The sequence below is a fragment of the Symphalangus syndactylus genome, chromosome 2 (genome assembly GCF_028878055.3).
Source record: "Symphalangus syndactylus isolate Jambi chromosome 2, NHGRI_mSymSyn1-v2.1_pri, whole genome shotgun sequence".
Lineage (NCBI taxonomy): Eukaryota > Metazoa > Chordata > Mammalia > Primates > Hylobatidae > Symphalangus > Symphalangus syndactylus.
Genome location: NC_072424.2, coordinates 126,452,385 through 126,465,688, shown reverse-complemented (window position 1 = coordinate 126,465,688; position 13,304 = coordinate 126,452,385). Strand labels below are relative to the sequence as shown.

Here is a 13,304-nt window from a genome sequence, read left to right as displayed (position 1 = left end):
GATGGAAGAATGAAATAGAAAAAATAGTAAAATAAGGAAAGAGAAGTATGGGAAAGAACCAAAGCTGAGTAGGGGGGAAGGTGTAGGAAGAAGAGGGAGATAAAGAAAATATGAATGATTATGAGAAATTATTCTTAGCATTTTAAGTGCTAAAAATCATTTTGTGACTACTAGTTTGTGTACACTGGCCCCTGTTGATTGGATCCTAGAACTTAAAGATGGATTTGTTTCTTACCACAAAACAACAACAACAATAAACAATAGCAAAATAAACATACACACACACACAAAGGAACATACAAAAAAGCTTTGGAAGTGATGGATACGTTTATTACCTTGATTGTGGTTATAGACAGGTGTGTGCCTATGTCCAAACCCATCAAATTGTATACATTAAATGTTCAGGGTTTTTTGCAAATCAATTATACCTTAGTAAAGCTGTTTAAAAAAAAAAAGATGAGTTCATCTATGTTGTCCTTTCATCTCTCTCAACCTTCTCAAAAATGACTTTTTGAGAGTCAGAGATACCTTGATGAGATTCTACAATATCTACCTAGGATCTCACACTGTCTCTGTAATAATTAAAAAGGAAAAGTATTTAAGCTAAGTAACCCCAAGATAAAAAAAATTGCCCTGATAACATTAAATTAAATTCTGCATCCTCAAACTCTTAGATTTTATTTTATTATATGTTTATTCTTTGAGATGGAGTCTTGCTCTGTCACCCAGGCTGGAGTGCAGTGGTGCTATCTCAGGTCACTACAACCTCTGCCTCCCAGGTTCAAGCAATTCTCCTGACTCAGCCTCCTGAGTAGCTAAGATTACAGGCACCCACCACCATGACCAGCTAATTTTTGTATTTTTAGTAGAGATGGGGTTTCACCATGTTGGCCAGGCTAGTCTTGAACTCCTGACCTTAAGCAATCTGCCTGCCTCAGCCTCCCAAATTGCTGGGATTACAGGCGTGAGCCACCGTGCCCAGCCCTAAGTAAGATTTTAGAAAAAAAATAAAGTATCCTAGTTATAAAGTTTACTGGGACCAGGAAGTTACCCTTTTTATTTCTGAAGGAGCTTCAAGTTTCCCTGAAATGAAGGAGGTACAGATGGGGTCTTAACAGCAGTGAGAATCACAGATAAATATGATTCCATTTATGGGGCTTTAAATTACTTTCCATAAAAATAATGTGGCATTTTTATTTATATATCACTGGGTAATGCTTAAACTTAATGTAATTAGTGCTAAGGGGCAGCTGGAGTTTTATATATTATTTTTATTTCTGGAAGATAATCCAAACAAGAGCAAACCACAAGTCCTTCTAACACTGCAATTCCTGCTGTTAGTCTATTCTAAGCACACATACCTCAGTCCCATCGAAGATGCATCACTGAGATGAATTCAGGTTATCCTAAGAAAATAGTATAACCTGAGATGGAATGAACAGCAATTAATTTCTGCCATTCGAAAACATCTTGTGCAACAATGAATATCAGTCTGCCACCCCACCTCTGCCCAACCTGCAAAATCATGGTTGAACAAAACACTCTAAATTACATAAATGGACACATAGACTCCCAGGCTGTGCTGCAGAATGTGTTTTGAGATTGCAAACATAATTTAATCCTTAACAATTTCTCTCCTTCCCTCTCTTGTCTCCACTTTTCTAGGCCAGTATAGATGTTTCTGTTTTCAAGTTTTGTTTCGCTTTGATATAATTCTTGTTGTAGTGAAACAAGAATCTACCCATTCATGTGGGTCCCCAGCTACCAAAAACCTCCTGTTGCGGGTTCCCGATATGCATTTCACATGTGCTTAGAAAGTGTCTGGCCAGGTTTCAGGTCATCTTCCATCTATCCATTCTGATACCTGCGTTAGTAAGGAGGTCTTTTAGCACCTCTATTTTTTCTTTAATTCTGAGTATTTCCTGTTTCCTTTTCTTATCCCTCCATCCTGTCTGGGCTTCTGGCAGTTTGAGCCCAGAGGTCCAGATTTAGAGTATAATTAGTAAGCATTCCATCCCTTAACCCCAGGGTCCCTGGGAGCAGAGTGCTCCGCTGGCCCTGGCCCTGCCCCTGCAGGATATCACCCGGATGCTGCCTCAGGAGAGCCCCACCCAGATTCTGCAGGGCCCACCACACCCCCCAGACCTGGTGGTCTCCTTGTGGGTAGTGCTGCTGTAGGCACAGACCTCTGCCTAGGACCACAGCTGCGGCTGCCGCCAGCAATGCCTAGGAAGCGTCCAGGTACCAACACTGTCTACTGGCCACTGTCCCCTTCCCTAACTCTCTCATATCACATTCCTTTAGGGAATTACCCAAGCAAAGCAAATATATCCCAATGTTAGCCTAAATAAATAAATAAATGCTCCAATTATGACTTACAGCCCCTTCTCTTCCTAGAACCCAGATGTAGAGTCTTGGGCACTGATGACAGATCCGTGAAACTGGCACAACACTGTGCTCCAAATTCTTCCCCACCATTGACCGTGAAGGTTCTATAGCAGTATCAAGCTGGTTGTACCCGGTTCCTTCTTCCCTTAGGATGAATTACCTCCTAGGAACCTCCTTAGCCTCTGGAAATAGGCTTTCATCATCTCATCCTACCTGCCCACCAGACGTAACCAGAAGTGTCTAAATCCCAGGAGTGGCCACAGTTCTGCCTCAGGTAAGACCCCTCTTCCTTTGAAAAGAACAAAGTCCATTTGAGACTGAGAATGGGATGACATGCTTCTGGACAGTTGCATGTGGGGAGCATCTCATGGTATTTACAGACCTGAGGTATGAAGAATGCAGAGGGAATGAAGGAGCCTTAGCCAGGCCCTAAACTAAAAAACAACAAAACTAACTTCTAAGTAAATGAAATTTACCCTGTTGCTGTCACATAAGTGAGAATGGTTGGTGGTTTTAAAGTATATTTCAATGGCTCTTTACCTAGCATGTATTTTGCTAAATTTTATACTAAAGTTATGGGTTAGCTTTGACATAATTGCAAATTTGTTTTCTAAGCTATTCTGGGAAGCTTAATTATGGAGCCCTAAAGGAAGTTGAAACTTCCCTGTGCAATTTATAAAAATCTACTTGTAATTTAATGTACAACCACATTACAATGTAAGTATAATCTACAATGTATACTTAACACACCACACACGGAGCACATATCTGCATATTACAACATACAGAGCGTATTCTATAGGGACCATTCCTGAGATTTGGGGTGCTGACTAATCATACTCTTGCTCTCCTCTGGGTTCTAATCAGTTTGCTGTGTAAACAGGAGACAGATGGGAGGTCACAGAGTGCCAAAGGGTTAGAGGGAGAGTGAGGCTTCCTTGTCTCCCCCAGCTGAATCCGACTTCCCCTCGCAGCCACAGACAATGCGGCTGGGGAGCCTCAGTCAGGAGAGGCCCTTCCTGCTGAGCTCACCACGAGGGAAGGTGAAATGGGAGGAGGTGGAGATGTGGACCTGCTCCCTGGTATTGGATTCCACTTCTGCTTTGGCTCAGTTCAGAGCCTGTTGGACTCTCCCATCTGTCCAGTTAAGAAAGTAACTTCTTCCAAAAAGAGGAACTAGTAGAGGAGGAAAGAATTGAGAAGCTTCCTGATTTAGTACCTCCTGAAGATGGTGACCATATTGGGGGAGAGGGAGGAAGCTCTTGTTTTAGGCATTAAAATAAGTTTAAGAAAATAAAAGTGCCTTCCTTTAGGAGAGGCAGAACTAGTTTTTAATATTTTATGGAAGCTACTGGAAAGTTAGCATAAGCTGTAGAGAGGTCATCTTTAAAGCAAACATGGTATAATAAGCCATATCTTAAAATGTAATTTTAAACTTAGACCAAACTATTCTATTTTAAATTGGGACTTTTTAATAACAGAGAATTCTGTCTAGTTTTTTATGATCACATGTGCACATGTACACATGCACACAGGAACACACACACGAATAGGCAAAATAATGAAAGGATATCCACAAAGACAGCCCTGTGTGAAATTCAGTGTGGCATTGTTTTTATCCTTTGGTTTATCAATTTTGTCCCTACAGTTTCCAAAATGCTACTTGTCTAATAAGAGAAAAGTGTGTGTGTGCGAGCATGTGGGTGCGTGGTGTGTGTCCATGCACGCATGTGTGCTTGTGCACGTGTGTGTATGTTCACATGTACCTGTGTGCATGTGTGTCCATGTGTGTGCTTGTGTGCATGTGAGCCTGTGTGTGCATGTGTGTACGCACGTGTGTGCACGTGTGTGTGTGCACGCACATGTGTGTTTAAAATAAACAATTCTGTAGCTCCTGAGCATAATCTGGCCTAATGCGTAATAGCAGGAATAAACAAAGTCAAACCATCGCTGTCCTGGGGAAACCTTGGCAGCATATGAAGGGCTGGGAAGAGTAGGAAGGCTAAAGTCAGCAAGATTAAGCAAGACAAGTGCTTGATTCCTAGAGAATGAGGCATGAGGACAAGTGTCCTAGTATCGGTCACATGTCCCCATAAGACACATGGAAGTACATTAAAAAACTGTGAAGAAAATTAAATCAAGTAAGTGATGACAGCTAAATTCATTCTGATTGTTGGCATTTTGGGATGTTTATCAGTTGGGCTTTTATAGCTGGTGGAGTTCCCCAAAGTATTGTTATATGGCAATAGTTCATTTAATTCTTAATTTTTCCATGTTAAAGACATAGTTTTAACTTAAAACATTAGAGGGGGAATCAAGAAGATGTTGGTAAAAGGATATAAAATTTCAGTTAGGAGGAATAAGTTCAAGAGATCTGTTGTGCAACATGGTGACTACAGCTAATAACAATGCATTGCATACTTGAAAAGTGAACGCTTTCACCACCAAAAAATGATACATATGTGAGGAAATGGATATGTTCAATAGCTTGATTTAGCCATTCTACAATGTACACATATATCAAAACATCATGTCATACCCCATAATGTATACAATTTTTATTTGTCAATTTTAAAATTTTTTAAGAAGATCAATTTAGAAATGTACATTTAAGACCTTATTTTTACAAGTGTACTTTTATTATGAAATATACAAATATAGCAAGAAGGAATAAATTCACCCTATTTCAAACACAACCACTGTTAATATTTTGGTGTAAATTCTTTGGCCAAGGATATTGTCTTCCTGCAAGAACTTGATTCTAAGCCACAGACACATGTCTTATATGGTGATGGCAAGGTAAAGGAGAGAAGATAGAAGAATAGAGATGAAGGACGGATCAGGCAAAGCAGATTCTCTTCAAGTAGAAGCTGCTGATAACTTTTCTGCCCTTAATTTAATAATATATTCATGACAGAGATAGTTGTCTTGGTTGATTTTACTATAGTTGTTCCTATGCACAGACACATCGTGTAGGGGGAAGATAGTGCTTGAGCTTGCTAGAACTTCAGTTCCAAACCTACCACTCACGATTCTGTGTCCTTGGGAAGGACTTAGATTGTTACTTAAACAAGCTGAGTCTTGTTTTCTCGTCTGTCAAATGGAATTACCAATGCCTATTTCAAATGGCAGTTGAGAGAATGAAATATTGGACACATAGTACTTCCACATACTTTTTTTTTTTTTTTTTTTTGAGACAGGGCGTGTTCTCTTGTCCAGGCTGGAGTGCAATGGTGCAATCACAGCTTACTGAAGCCTTGAACTCCTGGGCCAAAGTGATCCTCCAGCTTTAGACTCTCGACTACAGATATGTGCCACAACACTTGACTAATTTTTTTTTTTTTTTTTTTGTAACAATGCGGTCTATGTTGCTCAGTCTGGTCTCAAACTCTGGGCCTCAAGTGATCCTACCGCCTTAGTCTTCCAAAGTGCTGGGATTACAGGCATGAGCCACCACACTCAGCCCCTTTTTAAAAGATTCTTTTAAAAATTTAGTTTGACTAGTAAAGTTTTACCCATTCGTCTTTCCACTTTAACTGCTTATGCTTTGTTATGGCATTGCTAAACAGGATACTTGTGTTTGATACCTAAAGAAACAACTGCTGGCCTTAACATGGCTCTGAACCTTCCACTAAATTACATATTTTTGATCATGGAAAATTCCTTTCTAAATTTTTGGACTATGCAACTATAACCTCAAACATGTGAGTTAGTAACTATAGGGGCCAGAAAATAGGGACCATTAAGCCAAATTTGAGCTGTTCTTTCATTTCAAGTAAGGGAGGAAGTATTACTAAATTGCAATTTGAGGGATGACTTCTTTCCTAGATGTCAACAAAATGAAATTCCACTTAGTAATTGCTGAAAGAAAAGAATATTATCCATGCTGTAATTTATATTTATCTTTCCTTTTAAATAGATCTTCTAAATTGAGAGACGAATGAAGAGTATCAATAAACCATTTAGAAGTCAAAGTTGGTAAATGAAATTTTATTTTCATCTGGGAGAGTTTACCTTATAAATTTGTTCCAGGGGAAAAGCTCAAATATGATGGAATCAAATGTAAATTATAAAATCAATTATTTAGGTGAGGTGGGGCAATCAATAAAATAACTGGGCTTCAGGACACTTTGGTAGCTGGGCTGTCTTCAGATTATCCAGAACAATTAAGAAGACTCACTAACTGTCATTTTCTTTATTCCTTAACTTTTTTTTTTTTTTTTTTTTGAGACTGAGTCTCGCTCTGTCACCCAGGCAGTGGTGCTATGTTGGCTCACTGTAACCTCTGCCTCCCGAGTTCAAGCGATTCTCCTGCCTCAGCCTCCTGAGTAGCTAGGACTACAGGCATGCGCCACCATGCCCCGCTATTTTTTTGTCTTTTTAGTAGAGATGGGGTTTCACCATGTTGGCCAAGCTGGTCTCGAATTCCTGACATCAAGCAATCTGCTGCCTCAGCCTCCCAAAGTGCTGGGATTACAGGCATGAGCCACCATGCCCAGCCCCTTAACCTTTAAATTATTACTGAATTGCCTGTCACCAAGTAAAGTCCTAAGGATCCTCAAAAACTTGAACTCATACAGAATGCTTTGTTTAAGACCTGGGGGTGAGCAGCTGTTAGTAAACACAAATGCTTAGATGCTATGGCTACACTAAAATTGTGGTGAAAATTTAGAATAGTAAAGCGTCATAGCCACTTTAGATGCTGGCACTTGGTGAGCAAGTCAACGTCTCTAGACCCAGTCATTGGCCGTTGCGTGTCCACATGGATGTTCACTATCAGTGAGGAAAGGGTTTCCTGGCACCCACAGCTTGCTTCTAATTCTGAAGACTTCCTCTTTTGTAGCCCCCTCTCCTGTCTAGGCCCCTGGTGGTGTTTGGGCCCCTGAGGGAAGGGGAAAGACTAATACTGTCCTCTCCTATGGCCCTTGGAAAGCTGAGGCAGTGGAATCTACTAAACAGGTTCATCATCCCAGCAAATTTTATCTTCACAGTTCAGAATGTTAGTGCTGTCTCTCCAGCACCAGCCCCATGTCCAGATGGCATGGGCAAATGCTTGAGAGCCCTGCCAGGGCCACAGTACTACTGAGATTCCCAATTGCTGATGACCCTTGAGGTTTTTCTCCAGAGAGTCTCATCTAAAACATCTTTGTGTAGGGCCAGTTCACGACATAGTGATGTAGTGACCTGAATTAATTAATCCACTTACCTACAACGAATAGTGCCCTAAGGAATGCAATATATACCAAAGAGGGCAAGGCTGGAAAGCTCTAGAACACAGGCCATAATGTAACCATAGAACTAGGAAGAAAGCTGTGAAAGAAAAGGTGATCTCCCCAATTCAGAATTTGTCATGTCTCAGAACTTCCTGTTTCTATGCTATTATTGGTCTTTCTTGCAAGATAATTCACTCAGCACAGGCTTTCGGAATTTCTGCTTTTCAACAAATGAACCAAATTCCTTTAAGCTAGCAACAGCCTCCTGGTTGGCTGCCTCTTTTCTTCACCTAATGTAATTATTTACTGTGAAGATGGATTGGAGTTGAGATTTCATAATGCTGCCGTAACATTTCTCTCTCACTCTCCTGCATCACACTCACAGTGACATTTGGGCCATTTTTTGCCTCTGCATAAATGCACAGTCTTGCCATCCATCATGCCAAGGGCAGCTATGAATGAAATGAGCATTAAGCATATTAGTTTTCAATGCTATTAAAGCCATTAAACATATTAGCAAGCCCATTACTTTATTTTCCTACAGATATTTTAGTATTGTGACCTCCAGTCATGAAGAAAATGCGAAGCCTTCCCAAGCAAAAGCCGCTATGAATGTGGGTAGGAGGTGAAGTCCACATGGGCCAAATCAGATCACTAATGGAAAGTTATGCAGGTTCTAGCCTGCCACATGACATGGCCAAATGTGAGATATCACACAACCAAGGAAGACACTGGTCTGTGCACGCTTTCCCACGCACCCAGTCGTACACAACTCAATTTGAAAACCAAAAAGAGGAAGTGAAATTAGGAATTTCAGTCTCCATCTACCTCTCTTCTGATCTACCTTTAAATGGCAGCTACAGAAACAGAATAGCCTGAAACGCCAGAAAAATGTAAAAGTTCTTCATTTAAGTTTAGAAAAAGAAAGCTAAAAATAACCTCTAATTGAAGGAGTTATTTCAGAACCAGACATGGAAACATTTAGCATAGTCTTTTAATTAATTTATTCTGAGGATAGTGCTGAAAATATATCTGTCTACCTAATAGCAGAGAGAAAAATCTCCAACTTTGCCTTCTGGCTAGATTCGTTTTACCCTTACTGATATTTCCTCCCCTTATTTGTAGTTTTTGTTTCAATTATCCATGGTCACCTGTGGTCTGGAGATTGATGATTACAGTGCAGTAAGATATTATGAGAGAGAAAGAGAGACCATAGTCACATAACTTTATTTTATTTTATTTATTTGAGATGGAGTCTCTCTTTGTCACCCAGGCTGGAGTGCAGTGGCACCATCTCAGGTCACTGCAATCTCCGCCTCCTGGGTTCAAGTGATTCTCCTGCCTCAGCTTACTGAGTGACTGGGATTACAGGTGCCCACCACCGTGCCCGGCTAATTTTTTGTATTTTTAGTAGAGGCAGGATTTCACCATGTTGGCCAGGCTGGTCTCAAACTCCTGACCTCAGGTGATCCACCTGCCTCAGCCTCTCAAAGTGCTGGGATTACAGGCATGAGCCACCACACCCGGCGCACATTCACATAACTTTTATTACGGTATATTGTTCTATTTTATTATTAGTTATTATTGTTAATATTTTGCTTGCTTAATTTATTAATTAAACTTTACATTAGGTATGTATAGGAAAAACCAGTGTAAACAGGATTTGGTACTGTGATGGTTAATATTGAGTGTCAACTTGATTGGATTGAAAGATGCAAAGTATTGTTCCTGGGTGTGTCTGTGAGGGTGTTGCCAAAGGAGATTAACATTTGAGTCAGTGGACTGAGAAAGGCAGACCCACCCCAACCTGGGTGGGCACCATCTCATCAGCTGCCAGCGCGGCCAGAATAAAAGCAGGCAGAAGAATGTGGAGAGACTAGACTGGTTTAGTCTTCTGGCCTACATCTTTCTCCTATGCTGGATACTTCCTGCCCTCGAACATCAGACTCCAAGTTCTCCAGCTTTGGGAATTGGACTGGCTTCCTTGCCCCTCAGCTTGCAGACAGCCTATTGTGGGACCTCACCTTGTGATGGTGTGAGTCAATAATCCTTAATAAACTCCCTTTGTATATATACACATCAATCCTATTAGTTCTATCCCTTTAGAGAGCCCTAATACAGGTACTATCGTTTGTTTCAAACATCCACTTGGCTATATCCCTGCAGATCAGTGGGAATACTGAACTTATAGGAAAAGCACCACCCTCAGTATCTTTTCGAATATAATGTACGCACGTGAGAAAGAGGCTTTCTGCAACAAAAATGGTGTCATGGGAGTTGGAGGAAATGATTTAAAACGTTTGCAAGTTACTATTGGGAAAAGTTAAACCTAACGTAAAATTTTTTTTTTTATTATTATTATACTTTAGGTTTTAGGGTACATGTGCACAATGTGCAGGTTTGTTACATATGTATCCATGTGCCATGTTGATTTCCTGCACCCATTAACTCGTCATTTAGCATTAGGTATATCTCCTAATGCTGTCCCTCCCCCCTCCCCCAACCCCACAACAGTCCCCGGAGTGTGATGTTCCCCTTCCTGTGTCCATGAGTTCTCATTGTTCAATTCCCACCTATGAGTGAGAACATGCGGTGTTTGGTTTTTTGTCCTTGCGATAGTTTACTGAGAATGATGTTTTCCAGTTTCATCCATGTCCCTACAAAGGACATGAACTCATCATTTTTTATGGCTGCATAGTATTCCATGGTGTATATGTGCCACATTTGCTTAATCCAGTCTATCGTTGTTGGACATTTGGGTTGGTTCCAAGTCTTTGCTATTGTGAATAGTGCCGCAATAAACATACGTGTGCATGTGTCTTTATAGCAGCATGATTTATAGTCCTTTGGGTATATACCCAGTAATGGGATGGCTGGGTCAAATGGTATTTCTAGTTCTAGATCCCTGAGGAATCGCCACACTGACTTCCACAATGGTTGAACTAGTTTACAGTCCCACCAACAGTGTAAAAGTGTTCCTATTTCTCCACATCCTCTCCAGCACCTGTTGTTTCCTGATTTTTTAATGATGGCCATTCTAAAATTTTAAACTTAAACTAGATCCTCAATTTAAAAATTTCTAGCCTTCCAGTATTTCACGTGTAACCTTGAGGAACACTTTGAGCTGTAAGAAAATGAAGACCTATTCTTAATCATAATGACATTGTTGTTTTCGTAAAGGGTCAGTGGCCTCAGTGTTGATGCAAGCAGCTGAATAATGTCATCAGGGAGCCAGACTCTTCCTATATTTCTGCTTATTCATCCTTACAGGACTTTTTGTTCTCATGACTGCAGCCTCACTATCACAACATGGCTGCTGAAGTTCTAGGCATCACGTGCATAGGCAAAGCCAAAGGAAAGAGAAGCCCAACAGCTGAGGTCCTCTGAAAAAGAACAGGTTCTTTCCACTAAATTATGAAATCATTAGACTAGAAACTGTATCTATTTTGTCTTTGTGTCTTCCACCTTCCCTGGGCCAGCTCCAGTAAGGACACATAGCAGATGCTGAAATGGTAGAATTAACAGGAAACCATGTAGTATATTCTAATCATGTTTGTCACCAACTATTAGTCAGTGGATTTTTGTTTCTGGTATACTCTGCTCAGTGTATCCACATTCTCATCATTCTCACCATTTGCCATTTATAAGGTGGATAAAATGGTAAGGTATAGATCACACAGTGTGATCTCGATGAACAGACCTGCTAAAAGGAAAGTACCTCCTAAAGCATATTCTGCCCTGTTTAAAAATAAAAATGAATTAACACAAAGCATAGTTGGCCTATTACCACACCTCAGTGCTAAAGGTGATTTTCTTACTGTGGGGCATAACAAAAATATCTTCTATTGTGACTTTTTTTTTAATCCCTGAAGACTGAAATATAAATATGACCACCCCTAAACCAAATTGAAAGAACATAAAAACACTTTGCTCCTTTTCTCCATTTTTAGACAGCTAGGTCAAATGGTATGTACTTTTAAATGGCTTTTGACATATATTGTTGGATTCCTCCATAAAGCTCTCTGTAAGCACTTATGAAAATGTCCCTAAACAGAAAAATTGTGTTATTGATCATTTGTTCCTGTGTTTGGTGTCCTTACTTTTCTTCTTTGACCTGCTAAATTAGGGAAAGTGAGCTATGGATATGCCTGACTATAGACGATAGACTGCTGGGAGCTTGTTGTGGGGAATTGCTAGGGTTTGCTTTCTGTATCCCTAGTCCCCACATCCGTCACCAACCAGCAGCACTACAATTTCGCCTTTAAGAAAACCTCCCATTGTGTAGCCTTGCTCAGAAAGATGAACCGCTTTCTTGCTAGAGCCCTTCTTTTCCTTCCCACAGGGGCCATGCTCTGCCAAGCAGATACTCTCTCCTGAAGTCTGAATGTTTGTGACTCTAGCAAGGCCAGTGAGTACTCTTGGCATTCATTTGTTATGTGAAAGTAGTGGTGTCTGGACCAACCTCTTCTTACTGTCTAATCCTTCCACTAAATTCCATTTTGTTCTTAAGATAGCTAAAATGGGTTTCCGCTGTTTGCACACGTGGATTACTAGGTTTCCTTTTTTAAATTAATGAACACAAATCCCAAAAGGTCTGTCAATGATGCCCAGCAGTCATCTGTGGTTCTCTAGGAAGCCGCCCCTCCACTCTCTGAGATGGGCATTTCATAACACCTCTCTCCTCAGGTTTCCTTCCTCAAATCTCAGCCAGCTACCTTGACTCATGCTCCTCCAAAAAGAAAGACATCATACTTGAACTTCCTCATATTCCCATCACAAAATTACAACCTCACCTGCATCTATATTAGCTTCTCTGTTTTTCCTGCATGAGAATGGAGTAATCATCTCCACTCCTCTCAGAGACCACCTTGGATCATGAAGTAGAAGCTTTATGTTGAGGAAAGCAGGGAAATAAAATAGAAAGAGCGTGGATTCTGGCAAGACGGATGTGATGGATGCCACAGTATGCTGCACAAATATGTGCCTCCAGGACTGAAGTTCTCATTCTCCCAGCTTCCAGGATTGTTGGTAACATAGTGTTGCCAGCTGATCCCTTCTCTGGCATGTTCCCTCAGCTGAAGTGAGCACCATTGTTTAAGGCCAAGCCCCCTTCCTTGTAACAGCCCTCCTCCAATGACAGGTCAATGTAAAGGTATAAAGGCTCATCTCCCTTGCTCTAATTCTGGACAGCTTTGCAGAGCTGTCATAGCTCCAGAATGGATAATAGGATAGGCTGAGATCTTTATTGATTGCATCACAGCTTGAATTTTCTCTTTCCGAAAATCCTATTTCCTTCACTCCTGTGAGCATGCCCTAATGCACCTATCAACAAATCTTTTATCAGAGTCTGCTGCTTGGGAAACCTGCCTAGTAACAGTTAGTGCCAGAAGCAGTCTGAGAGAGCAGACTCTAAAATGAGATTTTGGAGCTAGATCACTTGCAGGCAGCTGGCAATGATGATCCCATCACACCTGGTAGTTACTGGTAGACCCTGACATGTAGTAGCATGCAATTGTTAAAAATTTTACCATGATGAACTGAGATGTTATACTGAGGTAAGGTAATTTACTGACAGGTGCAATGTGTGAGGCATTTTAGAGATAGAGAAAAAGAGGATAAGAAATATAGAACATAAAGGCCATTGCTAGGGTCAATCAGTGCTTTGGAGAAAAACAATGACTGAGAGTAAATTAATCAGCAAGT

At 40.6% G+C, this 13,304-nt stretch overlaps 1 long non-coding RNA gene across 1 annotated transcript in view; it reads left to right on the top strand.

Annotated features, from left to right (window-relative positions):
• LOC134733488 (uncharacterized) overlaps positions 1–13,304 on the top strand; it is a 139,024-nt gene that overhangs the window by 11,504 nt on the left and 114,216 nt on the right. The window contains exon 4 of the long non-coding RNA XR_010117021.1: positions 2,539–2,662. This is a non-coding gene — a long non-coding RNA (uncharacterized lncRNA). The remainder of the gene's footprint in view (positions 1–2,538; positions 2,663–13,304) is intronic.